This window comes from Callospermophilus lateralis, chromosome 11 (assembly GCF_048772815.1).
Source record: "Callospermophilus lateralis isolate mCalLat2 chromosome 11, mCalLat2.hap1, whole genome shotgun sequence".
Lineage (NCBI taxonomy): Eukaryota > Metazoa > Chordata > Mammalia > Rodentia > Sciuridae > Callospermophilus > Callospermophilus lateralis.
Window position 1 is genome coordinate 80,311,865 of NC_135315.1, and position 14,137 is coordinate 80,326,001.

Below are 14,137 nucleotides of genomic sequence, written 5' to 3' on the forward strand. Positions count from 1 at the left end.
GATAACTAAAAAATAAATATCAAAAAATTCTCTCTCTCTCTCTCCTCTCTCACTCTATCCTTAAAAAAAAAAAAAACCAGACTGGATCCCCAGGCTGAAAACATGAGTCTGAAAATTAAGAGGTCATATCGGAAGTGTTTTTTCATAGTATTACACCTAATATATAATTTGTAGATTTTTTTTTCTTTCTATTGGTGACATTGGGCATGAATTTGCTTGTTTAACTCTTTTAATTTTCAAGGAGAAAATGTTTCCACTAGACAGCACAACCAATTTACAGTGAATCAGAAGATGAGATCTAGTCATTTCCAGCCCCTTATGGCACTGAACCAATAGACAGAAGAAAGCTTTAATCCACTGACTGGAGTGAGCAGACTCATGGGAACAACAACCCAACAGCAGGAATCCAATATATTCTCCTGGTGCCTCTTATTTTTTCCATTCCTGATATTCATGGTAACTGAAAGATTATAGCAATGCCTTTTGCCTCCCAGCCCCACCAATAATCAAGAAATGTGAGGATGAAAACCATTCTAGCATTCAGATCTGGCTTACTCTATTGGATAATGAACCCCAACCCATTATTTTTGGAGATCACAGGGACAAAATGGGTAGGGTAAGAAGAAGCCATAGGTATTTAAAAATTTTTCAGTCAAGGAAATACACACTATAGTCTTTTTTCATAAGCAGGTGCTTAATTGTATATGCTAATCAATTCTTCTCTTTCCTACTCACCATGAAATCTGTGTGTGTGTGTGTGTGTGTGTGTGTGTGTGTGTGTGTGTGTATCATTGGAAGTGAACTGGTTTGATATTTAGGCAAAAGAATATTCATGGAGTGGAACTGTGCTAGAAAGTGAGAATGAGTAATATAGTCACAAAAATATATTCAGTGACTACTGGTCCTGTGTATGTGTGAGTGGGTATATGAAAATAGGATGAGAAAGTTTTCATTTGTAAGAGGAATACTTACAGCTTTTTAGGTAAGAAGTACCACGCGTGTTTCCGTATAGGAGCTTATGTGTGGCCGGGTGTGTGCAGAATATGAGGAACTGAGTGGATCAAACGCATGTATTAGTTATTAGTTCATTATCTCTTTTTTTGTGCTCTCTTACAATGTAGCTGAAAAAAGAGTTTATATAGAAAACTTTTCAGCAGTGAATGTAAAAAAGATGTAAAAGGATTTTCTGTTCTTGTCTTCAGAGGTTGTGCTGTGCTAGTTCTGTTGCTTTGGAGAGTGTGATACTGCTGAGTAATGCCCTGGTGGTCACCAGGAGAAAGCAGCTCCTGTTTCACTCAGCACCTGTTCACCTGGAGAGTTTCAAGAGGTGACCTGCACCTGGGCTTGAAAGGCTTTGGGACAGCCAAGAGAATAGTGACACTGCCCAGGTCACAAACTGGCTTCCTAGAATTTTCCAAGTGACTGCTTCTGGGTGAGTCAATGAAAGGCCTGCAGCCCCAAACCTGAGGATTCCAGAAGCATGCTGGCCAGTTTAGCCAACACTTTCTGCTGGCTCTCCAGCAAGCCCACATCACCCCCACGTGTTTTGGTAGCAGAGATATATCAGTGATCTAGCAGGTAATTCTCCATCTTCCAAATTTGACTGTGACCAGAAACATAAAAAAAAAAATTCCTCTAATTTTGTGGGCTCCAAACACCATTTACAATGGTGCCTGAGCTATTCCCAACCTACTAGAACATTTTATTTAAAGTGTTTTCTTCTTCAGTTACCACCCTCACTCAGACAAACAATGTCCTTTCAAGTTCTCTTCTCCCTCTTTATGCAATTCCCTGTTATTCTATCCTCCTGTTAATAATGCTCTATACTCTCCTTGTTCTTGTATAAGGGTGGTTTATCTCTATTGATTGGAGCCTAAATAGTACATACTTTAAATAAACTTGCAGAATATACTAGTAACATATGGATTGTGTAGAGACTAATGACACTATGAAAATGGTAATATGAAACTTAAAGTCAGTTCACACTGAAACATATACTGTAGGAGTTTCATATGGGAACCATTGTTCCCATATAAAACTTGTTGAACCATTGTTATTTTAAACATGTCAAGTAAAGTTAGCCCACATTGCTAGAGTATGGATTTAAAAGACAACCAATGTAAGATTCTATTAGGTGTAATGCTAAATGTTTGAAAGAGTGAAAATATTTGGTCATGAATAAGTAATTTTGGAATGTATTTTAAAAGTATAAATGTAGCATATCTTTGGTATCATTTGATGTTTCAAATGAAAATTAGAAAACCACAAATGAACATTTTATGCTTACAGCATAGAATAATTTACAAGATAAATGTTAATATGTCGGTATAAAACAATCCGGTTTGATATCTCATGGGGAATAAGATTTTTAAATGAAATTTCTATGGAATTCATCTCTCTAAATATTTTTGCCGTTTACCTGAATGAACAATTTAGAAGAAGATAAATTTGATTTGGTAAGTCTATTGGTCACAAGATTAATTTTTCACACTTGTGATAACTGAAGAGCCTTAGACTAATGATACATCTTGTTCTTCAGCCTATCAATCACAATTTTAAGCTCTTTTTATAATGACTGGTAAAATGACTACCCACTGTCAGAACATGCTTTAAATTTTATCTGGAGTAATGAACAATAAAAAAATATTTAAATAGCACATGAGTCTAGGCAAAATAAAGATGTTAAAGTGCTTAGAATAACTTGAGTGTGTGAGCAACAGACTTTCCTAGTTTGCATCAATTAGTTCTGACATTCTTTCCTTGTTGGGATGGGGACACTCCCTGTGTCATGACAGCTATTCTCAGGTAAAGAATTCCTGCAGAAAAATTCTAAGAGAGGGCTTCCTTCAGGGAACACTTCCAGAATCTGGAGTAGAAAGTCCTTCAGGTGATGCAGTGTAAATATGAAGTTAGCAAAGGCTGTAGTATACTTCTGGACTAGGTATTATTTGGTGTTCTTTGCGGAATGAATAGGGTCTGTTTCTCATGGATGGTTCCATCCACAAAACACAGCCCTTTCTAGGAAATTCTCAAGCTAATTTTTTTATATTAATTCCACAGTTCTGTGACCTCTTCTTTGCTCAATGTGCACGTGTGTGTGCCTGCTCATGTGTGCTGTGAGCATATTGAGGGGTCACACTTGACAGGCCCTGCTGTTCTGATCAGTTGTCACTATTGTTACATATTCAGGTAGAGAGTGATACAGCTAACAACTTTCATCTAATATCATTTTAAAAAGTCTTAAGAATCTGCTTTTAGTCTTCAGTATAATGTTATCTGCATTTTATGTTTCACTTATAACTTATTTGTGCTTCAGGGTTTCTGGAACTATTATCTAATTATTTCATTTTTATTTCGGGTCTAATTTATTTATTTATCTATTATTTTCAGAACTTATAATAAAAGGGATTGTTTGTTTTCAATCTTTCAAAATGTGTAACTCATTCTTTACATGTCTCTGTCTGTGCCTTTGCTTATGAGTTTAAAATAAATATAAATATTAATATTTTAATGGTAACTTATAAAACACTCAGCACTTGTTCTCCAAGGCTTTTTACACATCCCATGTTACTGTGGAAGCTTTACAATTCAGTAATTTTAATTTTTAAACATACACCTTTTAAAGCTGAAAAACAATTGTCATAAAACTTTCTATTTCTCTATAATAAGTAATATTTTTCATCATTATCCCTTTCTGTGAAATCTAACTTTTATGATTTTTTTACTGCTCTTCATGTTATCATTTATTTCTATAAGTTATTCTTTTAATGCTACATGACTAGAATTTATTTTTTTTTTCTTTCACATAAAATTTTGAGCAATTAACATTTTATTTCCAAAGGAAATTTGTGTTATCCCTTAGGCAAGTAACCCCCTTGGTACCTTTTCACCAACTCATAACTTTATTTGTCATCTCTTTTTGCAGTCAAAATTTTAATTTTTTCAGTTTTAAATTCATGTTCTTTTCTGTAGTAGTTTCAAATAAATTTTTCATAAATGAAATAACTTATTATTTTTAATATGGTATTTATATTCTGTGACTTTTAAAATAGAAGATAACAAATGTCTACATGATATTATTTTTATGTAACTGAATATTTGGAGAGTTTTACATAGTGATCCTTATTAAATGTCAAATTAAAAGTTCAATAATCACAGTGTAAATTAAAAGAGATTCTGTTAATTAGAAAATGAAAAAGATATGTAAATAAAATTGTTGATTATTTAAAAAGTTATCTTAATTTTTTCTAATAGAGTTAACAATATGATTATTGATAGTTATCCCCATGAAAAATTTAAATTTTTAACAGGATCTTTTATTTTAGAATATTTATTCTTGTGTTGAATTGACACATACTTCTCTATTCAATACACATATATAGACTAAATGCTGTGGAGTATAAAAGTAGTGACTTAAACTATAGTTAATAGTCTTAAGGGTCATGCACAGGCATAAGGCAAATGGGAAAGTATTAATTATAAGCTCCGTAAACTTTCCAAAAATGCTACAAGCCCAAGAACTGATTTTACTTTGTAGATTATTATTGTTTCTACAGATTTTTAGAATTTGTGTTACTCCAAATGGAGAGTTTTGGGGTTATTAATATTAATAACTTGCTCAACATAGAAGAGTAGGGTATGAGGCCTAAAAGTGGCATTGTGAGAAGAAGCACCTGCATCCTACCAACTACACTATGAACTTTGGCCAGAAATGATGGGAATCATTATGATATCCTTAGAATCAAAACCACAAAATGATTTCTGCTATGGTTTTTCTCTGAAATATCCCTCAAAAGCTCATGTGTTGAAGGCTTGGTCTCCCATGCAGCAGTGTTCAGAGGGGAGTCTTTCGGGTTTTAGTGGAGTTATGAAGGCTCTAACCTAATCAGTGGATTGATCCTTTTATGGATTTGTATGTAGCTTTATGGTATTTGGAAGAGGAGTATTGTTACAAAAGTGATCTCTCTTCCCTGACCGAATAGCCAACATCAGGTGAGCAGATTTGCGATGACACATGCTACCTGCCATGATGTTCTGCCACACTGCAGGCCTTAAAGCCAACCATGGACTGAAACCTCTAAACCATGTGTTGAAATAAACCTTTCCTCTTTAGGTTTATTTTCTGAGGTATTATGTCATGGTTATGGAAGGTTGACTAACACAGGCTCCCAGTTGCAAAGAGAAATTCTTGTGAGATGAGTTTACCTGCCTTTAAAACCTCTTGGGTTGATCCAAGTGTCTTGGACCTAGTCAGAGGTGATGGTTACTCAAAATTGTGAATGCAATAGATAACACTGAGTTGTACACTTTTATTTTTCAAATATTACCCTTACTTAAAAAATTTAAGGATCACTGAGATTTAAATATCTTATCCTTGTTTCTTCACCTAGTAAATACCCATGGAAAATAGGGTTTCTTATATGCTTTGTTTCCGTTCAGGTTATGACGCTGAAGGATTTCAACAGACATTCTCCTAAACCAGAGCCCTTCATCAAAGGGTCAAATCACTAAAAAAAAAAAAAAAAAAAAAAAAAAAAAAAATTAGGTAAATTCCTGATGCCCCAGATGCCTCTCCTTTATGTCTATCCTTTATTTTTAAAATAAGAATAATGCCTCATTTAAAATAATTAAAAAATCAGTGTTTTTTCCCCAGTTTTTTATTGTGACATTGAAGCAAATGAAGTCCAGGAGAAATTAGATTTGTCACAGAAGAGAAATGAAAAATAAATGAGGAATTAATGTTTGGGTTAGGCACACAGATGGCATGTGTTCTTCCCATGAATAGACTTTTCCAGGATAAATAAAATGTAGCCACATAGATAGCTTGAAATTGTGTCAAAATCCTAATTTTAAAAGTGAAGAAAAATTAAATTGCTTGTATTCAACCAAATATAAAAAAAATATTGTCAACATACAATCAACATACAAGAATAGCTCCAAGATATTTTATATTATATTATGAATAATAAGTCTGCAAAATGTCTTATATGTTTTCACTTACAGCGCTTTTGAATTGGAACAATCCAAAATTCATTTACTGAATGGGTGCTTGTGACAAGTTACTGTTGCTTAGACAGCAGAGCCCTAGAAAACACTTTGAAGGGTTATGGTCAAACATCGTTGAAGAAAAAAGTGAATTAACAAAGTGTTCTAAATACTTAACTGTTTTGAGGGGTTTGGGGGTTACTGGGGATTAAACTGGGGTATTTGATTACTGAGTCACATCCCCTGCCCTATTTTGTATTTTATTTAGAGACAGAGTCTCACTGAGTTGCTTAGCGCCTTGCTTTTGATGAGGCTGGCTTTGAACTCACAATCCTTCTGCCTCAACTTCCCAAGCAGCTGGAATTACAGGTCCTGACAAATACTTATGTCTTTACAAGACTCAAACCTGATTACTTAATGTACATTTGCAATGTACATATATAAATGTGCATATATAAATTGTATATGTATATTAATGTACATATATAATGTACATTAAATATATGTACATGGTTAATGTACATATGTAAGGACACAGCCACACCAATGTTTATAGCAGCACAATTCATAATAGCTAATTGTGGAACAAACTTAGATTCCCTTCAATTGATGAATGGATAAAAAATGTGTCATATATACACAATGTGGCACATATTCACAATGGAATATTACTCAGCAATAAAAGAGAATAAAATAATGCATTTGCAGGTAAATGGATGGAGTTAGAGAAGATAATGCTAAGTGAAGTTAGCCAATCCCCTAAAAACAAATGCTGAATGTTTTCTTTGACATAAGGAAGCTGATTCATAGTGGGATAGGGAAGGGAGCATGGGAGGGATAGATGAACTCTAGATAGGGCAGAGGGGTGGGAGGGGAAGGGAGGAGGCATGGAAAAATTAATGATGGCTGAATGTGATGAACATTATTATCCAAAGTACAGACACAAATTGGTGTTAATATACTGTGTATACAACCATAGATATAAAAATTGAGTTCTATATATGTAATAAGATTTGTAATGCATTCCACTGTTATAAATAAACAAATAAATAAATAAATATAATGACGTAAAGAGAAGAATAGTGGTATTCCTCCACAAAATGAATGAAGCTTGGTTTTATTCATTTTAAGGAGGGGGAGGGGGGGAAATCATATAAAAAACAAAAAAAAATCTGTTTGGTCTGAGTGGATATGTCTTGACATTAAAATTCTGAAAGGAATGACTATTAAATAGGTTAACTGAAATTTTAAAAAATATTTCTAAGTGTGAATCAGGATCATCTTATGCCAAAAAAATAATACAGCAAAGTAACAATAGTTGACTGCATGGGTCAACAGAGAAAAGGAGTGAGTCAATAAACCTAAATTCAATAAGTAGTTGACCCTTCTGCAGTAGATACCGGAATTCCACATGTCTGTGAGTCATGAAGATGGACAGAGATGAAGGCCAATGTCTGCCAAGTGAACTTGGTGGTGGGGAGGGGAATAAATATGGAAGCTAAGACTACTAACTGATTAGTCTTTGTGCACAGGTCAATTTGTCCTGCAGGCCAATCATGTTAAGAAGTATCATAGGACTTAAATGAATAAACAGATAACATTAAGTTTTTACTTTGCAAAAGGCAAGACTATGATCTTCCGTGGAACCAGTCAGACTGTACATCTCACAGTGGGGATCTGCATAGAAGAAGAAAGAAAGATAAGAGTTCAAATACCAACATTATTCTCAAGATACAGAGGGAAGAAAAAAATCAGGTAAACCTGCTATTATATATATGAACTTTGTAAATGAAATAAATAAAAGCAAGAAGTAAAAGGAGAGTTATCAAAAGAGAGGTTTATAGACCATAAAAATAGAAAAATTTAAAACCCAAGAAGATTAGACTAACTAAATTAGAGAGCTCAAGTGTTTTCCCACATCTAGTGCCTTATGGCTCAAGAGGCTTAAGTAGTAACTTGCAGAGACTGTAGCTTTTCTGCAATTCTTCCTTAAAATTTTTCACTTTTTAGAGCGTTTGTGAATTCTTCCTCAAACAGTGAGATTCATTTAAAATTTCCTTTGATCTGTTCTTTATTAAAAAATTAGAGAACCTAAAGAAATTCATTTTAATAACAGATCAACTCCCAAGGTATTATTGGTATCTTTGTCCCAACTGTCATGGAGGATCATTCATCACTGATCTTCCTGTCTCACAAACTTTAAATCCCTCTGAAAGCTCACATACTAATGCTTAGATAAACCCACAACACCGTCCTCAATACATTGTTTGTAAAAGTGATAAAACGTCATTTGTCCCTAGAGTCAGCCATTGCTAAGTTTCTCAAACTTCTGCCTCACATAGATTCCACAGAATATAGGGCCTAGAACACCTTATTGGATAGATATTTCCGTATTGTACTCCATTAAGAGATATTTCCACAAAAGTTGACACTTAAATGAACCCATATCAAATTTACCATATTCAAACAACCAGTCCCATTCTCACATAGACTACCTATCAATGCAGAAATAATAAATAATTTCTAAACTAAGTGCAAACAGAAGTCAGACACTATTCTAAGGAATTTCCAATAACTTCAGGATTGTTCAAAACAATTCTTTTAGGGGCTGGGGATGTGGCTCAAGTGGTAGCGCACTTGCCTGGCATGCACGCGTCTCTGGGTTAGATCCTCAGCACCACTTACAAATAACGATGTTGTGTCTGCTGAAAACTAAAAAATAAATATTAAATTTTTTTTCTCTCTCTCTCTCTTTCTTTAAAAAAACAATGCTTTAAGGAATATAATATTATTTTTTTACATTTTACTTTTATTTTGGAGTTAAGCAGAGTCTGGCACAGAAATCTACTCAGGCACACTCCAACACCATAATTCTGGATTTCTCTAGTACATTGCAAGTAATGTCCTGTGCAAATGAAGGAATTTATTTCTTCCCTTTCATTCTATATCTAATCTTTGTTTAAAATTACTTTAGTTATCCCAGACGTTCTCAAAGAAATTTTAATATTTATTCTTTTTCATCTTATTTTTCTTTAAGGAAAAAAACAGTATGAAATAAAACTGTGACTAAGTAAAAGGAGAGATTAGAAAACCAATAATGCAGGTGACAAAGTAAATTTAGTTTTAGTTATAGTAGAAATTATAAAACAATTATGCTGGATTTAATATTAAGGCAATTTTTCAAAATTAGGAGAAACATTTTCATGTAAAAGATATTGCCAAAAATTGTGATCCACAAGTCTTAAAAAAATTCTACATTATTTTTATATTCAAGAAAGAATTTGAGTAAGATTAATGTAATTTTATTCCTTGAAAGTTTATGAAAGAAACATAAAAGAAAAATTAATCAATGGGCCCATAATGTCCTTGGTCTGTTTTAATTGAAGGGTTTTAAACATGCATTTGCAATCCTTAAATTATATCAAACTATTATGTCTGGTATTTTTCTTCAGTAGTCTTTGCTGTGGTAATTTCATGAATTTACTTACTTATCCAAACTATAAAATATAAATTTGCTCCACAATATCTACTTGTTAATTTTTGAATATCTATAAGATTTGGGGTTATATCCTTCTTCTCATTACTGAAAAAATAATTTTTCATTTTTCCTATGTTTTTATGATTTTGCTATATTAATTAAAAAATATTTTCAATGAACTGCTTTCATCATTGTTAATTTGCTCAGTTGTATATTTCTTTTTTCATTAATTGATTTATTCTTTAGAATTATTTTCTTCTTTGTTAATTAAGTTTGATTTTTCTGCTATTTTTCTAGCTTCTTGAAATGGAAGACTAAGTCATTGATTTTCATTCTGCTCTTATTCTTTAGCATATAATCCTGGATATCAAGTTCTTGATAAGCATTGTTATAGCTATATCCTAGAAGAAAATATGCCATGCATTTCTTATTAATGGTTTCAAATAATTTTTAAAAATCCACTTTGATTTCTTTTCTTTGACTGATTAATTATTGAGAGGTGCATATTGTATCTTTTTCCTCCTGGAAATGAGATGTTCTAATAATATATTTGTTATTAAATTTTAGCTTAAGTCAATTAATTGATGAAAAATACAAATTATTTTATCATTTTAGAATTGTTGATTTGCTTATGGAACAACATGTGGTTAATTTCAATAAATGTTGTATGTGCACATGAAAAGATGTGGATGCTGAAGTTTTGTGTGACACAGGTTATAAGTACCTACTAGGTCAAGTCTGATCATATGTTTCTTCATATATTTTTCATCTTCATCTTTGATTTTGTGGCCTATTGTATCAGCTTTTAAGAAAACTGCAAAAATTATCCATTAATATTATGAAAAGTCTATTTTTTTCATTTTTAAAAAATATTCTTTTTATATATACAAGACAGTACAGTGTATTTAACATATTATACATACAAGGAGTTTAACTTCCCATTTTTGTGGTTGTACATGATATGGAGTTACACTGGTATATATTCATATATAAACATAAAAAATGTTGTTTCTGATTCATTCTACTGTATTTCCTTTTCCCATCCTCCCCCACTCCTTTGCCTAATCCAATAAGCTTCTATTATTCTCTCCCTGTCCCCATTATTGTGTTAGCATCCGCTTATAAGAGAGAACATTCTGCCTTTGATTTGGGGGATTGGCTTATTTCACTAAGTTTGATAGTCTCCAGTTCCTTCCATCTATAAGCAAATGCCATAATTCATGGCTGAGCAATATTCCACTGTTTATGTAGACCACATTTTCTTTATCCATTCAGCTGTTGAAGGTTACCTAGGTTGGTTCTATAGCTTAGCTCTTCTTAATTGAGCTGCTATAGTATGCTGATTTTAAGTCCTTTGTGTATGTACCAAAGAGTAGGATAACTGGGTCAATGTGGTGCCCCCCCCACAAGTTTTCTGAGTAATCTCCATACTTGTTTTCAAATATTTTTGTTTAGTAGCAATATGAAAAGAAACCTAATGCTCAGAAAATGGATGGTATTGGAAAAATATACCAAGTGAAATAAGCTAAATATACAAAACCAAGTACTACCTGTTCTCATATGTGGACATTAAAAAAAAAATCCTGAACTGAAAGATTATTGATTTCAAGAGCTAGATTGGGTGGAGTACATATTGTATGCACATAATGGAATGTCACACAAAATTCTATTAATATATATAATTAATAACTATTTTTGAAATTGCAAAATAGTACAAAAATGATAAATAAAGAACACTACTAAAACTTTTGCATCAGTTAGCTTTCCTTTAGACTTTTGGAAAACTGCTTGTCAACACACTATTTGATAAACTCCATGCATATATGTTATTATATTTAATTGTTTCCCTAACAGGAACATTTATGTTGTTGCTTTTATTCTTGCTAATTAAGAAAACATTTTTCTTCAAATTTTGGTTCCGTTATTGTGACATTATGTTAAGATGGTAATCTATAGTCTGTGCTATGAGGAAATGGTATTTTACAAGTGGATTTACTAGCCATTAGTGATACTCCTAAAATTTATGCCCTCAAACAGAATGGTTTATGTTGATAAGTTCATTTTATGAACAAGTGTATATTTATAATTGTGTATCTTGCCAGTTGAATGTCTTCTTATCAAGAGAACAGTTCTGTTTTGCTTTAGCAAAACTGAAACCAAATATTCATTTACACTTGGGCTTATCCAATATATTAGCTACCAACTTGTTTCAATTCTAAACTTTTAATTTCCTGGTATTTCTTCTGCTATGCACATATTCCATTTCTCAGTGCTATAATACACAAACAGGTAAGAAAAACACAGGTATGCATAGATGGTTCTGTTCCCCATCAACAAATTCCACTAAATTCATCATAAATGAATCTCCAACTTGACCTCCTCTTTATCACTTACCCAAATTTCTAATAGCTTGTTCTTTTTACCAGACACCATAGCAAGGATGATCCTGGAAAGTCATAGTGAAAAGGAGGAAATATTTCAATGAATGTACTTACTATTAATTATGATTTACAAAACCAAACAAAAAAACTAAAAAAGAACAAAAAAGCTTTAAAAATTAATTAGGGTTAAAGTCATATATCCTTTTAAGCTTTAATTATTTTTTGACACAAAATTTGTTCCTCCGGAATTGTTTTAATGTTGCTGTTTTCAGATATCATTACTTTGCCTTGTCTTATAGGGTCATCTTTATCTAGCCAAAAATTTTCTATTTTACCAAAACTTATTCCTTCAAGGCTAAACAGAACCACAATACGAGATGTTTTTCTCCTCTTATAAATGCCCCAAGCACATTTTAAAATATTTATTACATTTAATTTTTATTAACACATAAAAACACAAAAATTATATGGATGGAACAATATATATTGTAGTCCATTTATATATATGTATATGTGATACAATGTTAAAATTGGGGTAAATATATAAATCTGCATGCATTTATCATCTTTATGGTGAAAACTTTTAAAACTTATTCTTTTAGTCTTTTTTCCATAATAATGCATTTTTAAAACCTATATCTTGTGGGTCCATGGTGACCACTAATTGCTGTCTCACAAAGATTCAAATCCCTAATATCAATTTCAGGTCTTTAATGAAAAAAATACATTTCTTGAAAAAAGGATTTATATCAGTTTTATACTTGGATTTGTCATGACATTAAATACAATGTTCTGCATATAGTAGAGATTTGATAGACATTTTCAAATGAATGAAGACATGAAACCAGACACAATAATAATTTCATATCTAGATTTAACTTATTATTTTGAAAATAGCTTTTTGATTAATTCTTGTTCTTGGCTAATCTAATATGAAAATGTGATTATAGTATTTTGTTAAATTTGGGTAATCTGAAATATCTAATAAATTAAGCCTCGTTTTTTACTCAAGTTTACTGGAAAGTTTTCTTAATTTAAGGCTACAGATTTAGTTAAAACAGTCCACTCTATGAACCCTCTTCTTTTTAATTAACAAATAATGTTTGAGAGACACTTTTGAAAGAAGTATTAGATAATAACTTACTATCTATAATAAAATATATACATAAAATAAATATAATGTTCCATTGATCAATTGGTTTTTATTATGAGTATCAGTTTTTGTGACTAAGTGATACCTGCATAATTTAGAGTGTATTTTGTGTGTGTGTGTGTGTGTGTGTGTGTGTGTGTGTGTATGTGTTTCTATGAATTGAACCCAGGGCCTCATGCATGCTAGGCAAACTCTACCACTAAGCTACCATCCTAGCTCAAGAAATGAAATCAAAGTGACTTTGGAAACTTATGTTTTGATGATAAATTTCTTTTAATAAATATTTTTACTTTTTCTTCTTTCACTAACTGATGTTATGATGCACTTTGGTTATAATAAAGCACTGTTCATATCTTTTCAAATTGTTTAAACTTTATAATATGTAATCCTATTGAAAATTAAATAGATATTGACAAAATAAAGCATCAGTAAGAGGAAACAATTTTTTAGAGGTAGCATGAGAAAAGGTCCTTAGAAAACATGACTGTTATTTCAGTAGCTTATCATTTTCTGTCTTTTTTTTTTTACTACCTGACTACCTGCCTATATCTTTAGGTATTGGGGATTTAACTATCAAATGTATTTCTTAGATAGCTCAAATTGACTAGTTATGATATCATTGTGACTCATTAACATAAATTTGTTCAGAAGTGCTTAACTTCTTGGTCCCTTTACTCATATTTTACTATATTGAGTTGTTCTAACAGTAGTGAAGATACTGGTTAAACTTTTTGTTTTATTAAATAAATGCCCTTTTTAACAAGCACTGAAAGAAAATATTTTGTAGTTTACTTTCATGTTTTTCTTTCTCATTTTTATTTAACTGATGAAAAAAAATCTTTAAATTTTTTTTTTTACTATATCCAGATGATACTTTGAGATACGCATATACTGTTTAATGTTTAAATCAGGTTAAAGATATCTATATATTTAAACATGTGATTGCTTTGGATGAATGCATTCATAATTTTTTTCAAAGTTTCTGAAATACCCAGTACTTTACCATTATCTACAGTCAGGCTACAGTACAAATAGCAGACCAGAACTTCCTTAATTCTAATTATAATTTAGTACCTATTAATTAAACTTTCCCTATTTTTCCCACTCCACACTACTTTTCTCAGCCTCCCTTTAATAACC